The sequence below is a fragment of the Hemiscyllium ocellatum genome, chromosome 35 (genome assembly GCF_020745735.1).
Source record: "Hemiscyllium ocellatum isolate sHemOce1 chromosome 35, sHemOce1.pat.X.cur, whole genome shotgun sequence".
Taxonomy (NCBI): Eukaryota; Metazoa; Chordata; class Chondrichthyes; order Orectolobiformes; family Hemiscylliidae; genus Hemiscyllium; species Hemiscyllium ocellatum.
In genome coordinates this window covers 10,773,019-10,779,826 of record NC_083435.1, presented here as the reverse complement: position 1 = coordinate 10,779,826, position 6,808 = coordinate 10,773,019, and positions in this window count along the sequence as shown.

Genomic DNA, 6,808 nt, shown 5'->3' with positions numbered 1-6,808 from the left:
GCAGTGGCCACAATCAAAACAAACTCAAGCAAATTTAAGAAAACAAACAATAAATGAGCAGCTTTGATCAAGAGTCAACAAGACTCAAAGTCTTAGCTTGCTCTCTCTCATGGATACTGTCTGACTTGTTGTGATCTCCAGGATTTGTTCTTTTCAACTAAATAAATGAATCCTCTCTGCTCTGACATGATTGAACACTCCATGAAAAGGAACAATGATGCATAAAATTGAGGGGAAGTACAGCTGCACATTTTAACTAAAAATAACTTACAGCTCACACTGATCCCCATCAAGAGCTTCTGGGACAGCGACAATGCAGGACTACAATGAAAGTCCTCTTGGGTCAAAAGTTGTCAGCTGGTTGGCATTGTGGTCCTGCAACAACACAGATTCAGAACAGTGTTCAGGTGATGACCTGGCCCTGCTTGACACTGGTTCAGAGAGGGAAATGGGCAGGTGTTGACCCTGTTTGCCATTATAATGACTTACACTTTATTGTGGATTAGGCCAAAGATTGCGACAAACATCATATTGCAACTAAATTGGAGAAGAACACTCCACAAATGCTTCCCAGTTGATTGTGTCAAAGGCCTTTGTGAGGTCAAAGAGTGTCCAAGACAGCAGTGAAAACCATGTCCATTGTAACTTTCTGTGGTCAAAAGTCACACTGAGACTCCGGAAGGAGTTCCTCAACCGCAGGGAGGAGCCACTTGACCTGGCAGCATGGAGGCATGGGCGGCATGGTGGCACAGTGGTTAACAGTGCTGCCTCACAGCACCAGAGACCTGGGTTCAATTCCCACCTCAGGCGACTGACTGTGTGGAGTTTGTACATTCTCCCCGTGTGTTCTGGTTTCCTCCCACAATCAAAAAATGTGCAGGTCAGGTGAATTGACCATGCTAGTGTTCGGGACAGGGGTAAATGTAGGGGTATGGGTCTGGGTTGTGCTTCGGCAGGTTGGTGTCGATTTGTTGGGTCGAAAGGCTTGTTTCCACACTGTAAGTGATCTAAAAAAAAACAAACCTGTAAAGATTAGATTTGACTCTCAGCTTCCAATCACTGATCTACTTTGTGGATGGCTGGGGCCCAAATACTAATCCTTGTGGCTCCTGTCAGTCACAGCCTGTCAGAGCAGGAATGTCCCAGTCACTTCTCCGCTCTGTGTCTGCATGTTCACTAGTCATTTATCCATACCCGTACCTGATTGTAAACTTTGTTCTGTCAACATACTTGTAAGGAGGGGGCAAATGTTGTAATTTTGAACGAGAAAGGATTAAAATGTGGAAGGTGAATTGACTTCGGTTGGGGAGGGTGAATGTACATTTGATGCTGCCAATTGGGATGGGGTGGGAGATACAGACAGAGAGAGAGAGGTGACAGCTGGGAACCACTGTGCATTCCACCCTGCTGCAGACTGACCTCATGACCGGTGACAACCCCTCTGGTGAAATCTGGTGTAAGACCCAGATCCATTACCAATAATGTGTGGCTGCAGTGTGGGTCAGCATCATGGCTCAGTTGTTAGCACTTTTATGGAACACTGTAATGGCACTACACAGCGCCAGGAGTCCGGGTTTGACTCCAGTCTCGAGTGATTGTCTGGGTGAAGTTTACAAATTCACCCCGTTTCTGCGTGGGTGTGTTCTGGTTTCCTCCCACAATCTGAAATTGCTGCACTTTGTTTTAAGGTCTGACCCTCACATTGTTATCAAACCGGCTGACAAGGGTGGTGCTGTTGTAGTCTGGCACAGTGATCTTCACTTTGCTCAGGCACAACCCCAATTCTCAGATGCTGCTTCCTACCCCCTCCTGGACCCTGACTCAACATTCAAACATGAAGCCATTGTTGCCAGGGCTGTCAATCACCTCATTGCCTCCAGAGATCCCTACTCGCCCCCCCTCCCCCCCACCCATTGCCTCTAACCTTACAGTCTCCCAACCCTGGACAGCTCGCTTCTACTTCCTTCCAAAGCAGACTGCCCCAGTAGGCCCGTCATATCAGCCTGTTCCTGCCCCACTGAGCTCATTTCCTCCTCCCTTGATTCCATCCTCTCTCCACTTGGCCAGACCCTGCCCACCTCCATCTACAATTCTTCTGATGCCCTTCTTCTTTGACCAGAGGCCTGAACAATCCCATCCACCACCACCCTCCTTTGCCTGACTGAAAGTGTTCTCTCACTGAACAATTTCTCCTTTAATTTATCTCACTTCTGCCAAGTCACAGGAGTGGCTATGGGTCTGACATGTGTCCCAGCTATGCCTGCCTCTTTATGGGGTGTGTGGAACAATCCTTGTTCCAATCCTGTACTGGTCCCTTCTAATACCTTTTTCTTGAAATACCTTGAAAACTGTTCATTTTGTCTCCATGTCTACCCTTCTATACCTTTCACCTCATTCATTTCCATTCCTTGAGATCTCTGTCTCCATTGTGTGAAATAAACTGTCCGCTGCCATCTGCTACAAGGGCACTGACTCCCAAAGCTACCTTCACTACTGTTCTTCCCATCCCATGTCCTGCAAGGACTCCATCCATTGTCCCAGTTCCTTCACCTATGTTGTATCTCTTTGGATGATGCAACCTTCCAAAACAGCGCTGCTGACGTGACTTCCTTCTTCCATGACTGAGGTTTCCCACCCACTGTGGTTGACAGGGCCCTCAACTGTATCTGACCTATTACCTGTACTTCTGCCCTTGCCTAGTCCATCACTCACAACAATGTGATTGGGTTCCCCTTGTCCTCACTTTTCATCCCTCCAGCCTCTACAGTCAAAAGATCATTCTTTGCCATTGCAGATATTTCCAGCAGAAAGCCACCACCAAACATATCTTTCCCTCACTCCCCTGTCTGCATTTCATAGGTATAGTTCCCTCCAGGACACCCTAGTCCATTCCACAACTACCAACACTACCCCATCCTTCCCAACGCACGTTCCCATGTAACTGCACAAGGAGCATCACTTGCCCCTTCACCTCCTTCCCGCTCTCCATCCATAGATCGAAACAGTCTTTCCAGGTGAAGCAGCATTTCACCTGTACCTCCTCCAATCTAGTGTATTGTATTCACTGTACACACCGTGGCCTACTCTACATTGGAGAGACCAAACGCAGACCAGGTGACAAGCATGACCCCCAACCTTCCTGTATGTGGTGATTTTAACACAGCTCCTGTTCACGTCCCACATGTCTGCCCTCGGCATGCTGCAGTCTTCCAGTGAAACACAGCACAAACTGGAGCAACAACATCTTCTCTTCAGACTAGGCACTTCACAACCTTCTGGATTTAATATTGGGTCAACACCTTCAAATTGTGAACCAACTGCCATTTCTTCCCTTTTGGCTTTGCTTGTTACATTCTCTGTTATCATAACCTCTCTCCCTGACCCCCACCCCTTTGGGACTCTGATCTTTCCTGCATGGCAATTAGACACACCATTGTTCTGCCACTCTCACATTCTGATCAATTAATCTGAACAATCAACATCCTTTCTGTCACAACACCCTCCAGCCACTACACCCACACCACACCCCCACTGCCAATTATACCTTAAATGCTGCTCCCTCCACACTTCACTTCAGCTCTGAAAGAGAGTCATCTCGACTTGAAATGTTAGCTTGCTGTGTCTCCATGGGGCAGCACAGTGGCTCAGTGGTTAGCACAGCTGCTTCACAGCACTAGGGTTCAATTCTCGCCTCCGGCAATTGTCTGTGCGGAGTTTGCACATTCTCCCTGTGTCTGCGTGGGTTTCCTTTGGGTGCTCCGATTTCCTCCCACCGTCCAAAAATGTGCAGGTCAAGTGAATTGGCCAAATTGCCCTGTAGATGTGTTGCTGGTTAAAGCACGGCAGGTTAGGCAGCATCCAAGGAATAGGAAATTCGACATTTCGGGCATAAGCCCTTCATCAGGAATGAGACTGATGAAGGGCTTATGCCCGAAACGTCGAATTTCCTATTCCTTGGATGCTGCCTAACCTGCCGTGCTTTAACCAGCAACACATTTTCAGCTGTGATCTCCAGCATCTGCAGACCTCATTTTTTACCCAAATTGCCCTGTAGTGTTAGGTAAATTAGTCAGAGGGAAATGGGTCTGGGTGGGTCATTCTTCAGAGGGTCATTGTGGACTGGTTGGGCCAAAGGGCCTGTTTCCACACTGCAGGGAATCTAATCCAAAAGTCACATTAACAGGTTTAATTGGAAGCACTAGATTTCAGAGCACTGCTCCTTTGTCAGGTGGCTGTGGAGTGCACAATTGTAAGATACAGAATGTATAGCAAAATTTTACAGTGTGATGTAACTGAAATTATACATTGAAAAATACCTTGATTATTTGTTAAGTCTCTCATCTGTTAGAATGACCATGTCAGAATCACTCCTTTCATATGGAAATTGCAAAACTTTTTTACTCTCAAAGTCAACTTGAACAACTGGTGTCAGCCCAGATAATGTATTGGCTGTTAACACCTCTTTGTGCTGCTGACTGTGCTATAACGTTTAGACTGATTCTAATCTAAAAAATGAATTAAAGGTATCTTACACGGATTCATGCAGTTTTTGAGCAAAGTACAATGTAACCCTGCAAGTACAAATTCACCCCACAAACGTGTATGTGTATGTGTGCATGTGGGTGGGTGTGTGTGGGTGTGGGGTGGTTGTGAGTGTCTGTGAGATAGAGTGTATGCTTGTGTGTGTGAGTGTAAAGTGGTGTAAGTCTGTGAGAGGGTGCATGTACACGTCTGGGAGTGCATGTGTCTGTGTGTGTGTGTGTGTCTGTCTGTCTGTAGCAGTGTCTATGTGTGTATATAGTGCAATAGGGTCACCTGTAGTGTGACATGAACCCAAAGTCCCGGTTGAGGCCCTACCTATGAGTACTAAACTTAGCTATCAGCCTTTGCTCGGCCACTTTTCACTGCTGCCTGTCCCAAAGTCCAGCTTGGAGGATGGTCACCCAAAGGTGCAAGGCCAAATGTCTGGACCGCTGAAGTGTTCTCCAACTGGGAGGGAACACTCCTGTCTGTTGACTGTTGTGTGGTGCCCATTCATCCGTTGCTGTAGCCTCTGCTCGGTTTCCCCAAGTGTACCATGCCTCAGGACATCCATGCCTGCAGCATATGAGATAGAGAATGTTGGCTGAGTCACATGAGTACCTGCCACATACATGGTGGGAGGTGTCCCCACATGTAATGGTGATATCAATGTCCACACTCTGACACACCTTGCAGCATCTACCGTGACAGAGTTATATGGAGTTGTCCTGAAAGCCAGGCAGTTTGCTCGGAACAATGATCTGTTTGAGGTTTGGTGGCTGTTTAAAGGAGAGTAGTGGAGGTGTGGGGAAGGCCTTGGCGAGCTGCTCATTCTCATTGATTATGTGTTGCAGGCTGCGAAGAACATGGTATAGCTCCTGGGGAAGTACTAGACAATGAAGGGTATCCTATTGGTTACAGTATGTGTCTGACATCTGAAGAGGTCATTACGGTCCTTTGCTGTGGCATGTTGGAACCGGTAGTCGATGAGTTGAGAATCGTACCCCATTCTTATGAGGGCAAGGTGTCAGGGAGTTGGAGTGAGGTGGAGGAATAATTGGAGAGGAGGCTGGAAGAGAAAATGAGGGGGAAGTGTGAGTGAGAGGGGAGACTGAGGACAAGTGAATATGAGGGTAACAGGGCCTGGAGAGTGATGTGTTTGATGTTGACATAGAATGAGTTTGAAATGTGAGGAGAGAGATGAGCGGGAGGAGTGCGATTGAAGTGGGAGCATGGAAGGAGACAGTGGGGTAGGAGTGATGTGGAGTGGAGGGGGGTATGAGGAAAAGGGGTAAGTGAAGGAGAAGTGTAAGAAAGGTGGGGCTTTGTCAAAATGGGTTTCTTTGCCACAGTGAGTGAGAGAGGTTGAAGAGGGAGAGATGCGAGAGAGGTGGGGAGACAAGGCTGAGGACATACAATAACTTCAGAAAAGTTGATGGGAATTGTGGGGGTGAGAGAATGGGGAATACTGTGAGGCCTGAGCAATGTCAGGGGAAAGGAAGTCTTCACAAGGAAGAATTTTAAAAACAAAGAGCATTACTTAAACACAGAAAACCTGCAGAATTATGAGTTACAGAGTGATCTGGGTGTTCGAATGCATGAGTCAGAAAACATTGTGCAGGAACTGTGAGTAATTAAGAAGGTTAATGGGATGTTAACCTTTATCTCGAGATAAGATGAACTTAACAGTAACCTTGCACAGCTCGCATGTCAGATACAACTGTTTTGCACAACGGTTTCTTAGGAAGGAGGGCAAACTTTTGACCATAAAATGACTTTCCGACCGATTGTGCCAGAATGTCTTAGAATAATTTTTAAGCTCGGAGCAGACTTCTGCTTTTTATCGTAAGCACAGAATCATTCTGTACCTGAGGCTGAGATGTTACCGCAAGTTTTATTTAAACTGATTCATTAGTCTCGAATTAAACATCAGGGGCTCAGGTTAGATTCCAGCCTCGGGCAACTGTCTGTATGGAGTTTGAACATTCTCACCGTGTCTGTGATGGTTTCCTCTGGGTGCTCTGGTTTCCTCCCACAGTCTAAAGATGTGCAGGTCTGGTGGTTTGGCCATGTAAAATTGCCCATACTGTTAGGTGCACTAGTCAGAGGGAAATGGCTCTGGGTGGGTTACTCTTCGGAGGGTCGGTGTGGATTTTTGGGACGGAGGGTCTGTTTCCACACTCGAGGTAATCTAATCTAATATAATCAAATAAACATCTTGTTTTTCAGTGTTGTGATTCAAATTCAAATATCACATAAGATCTGATTAGTTAGAATTGATAGTGGT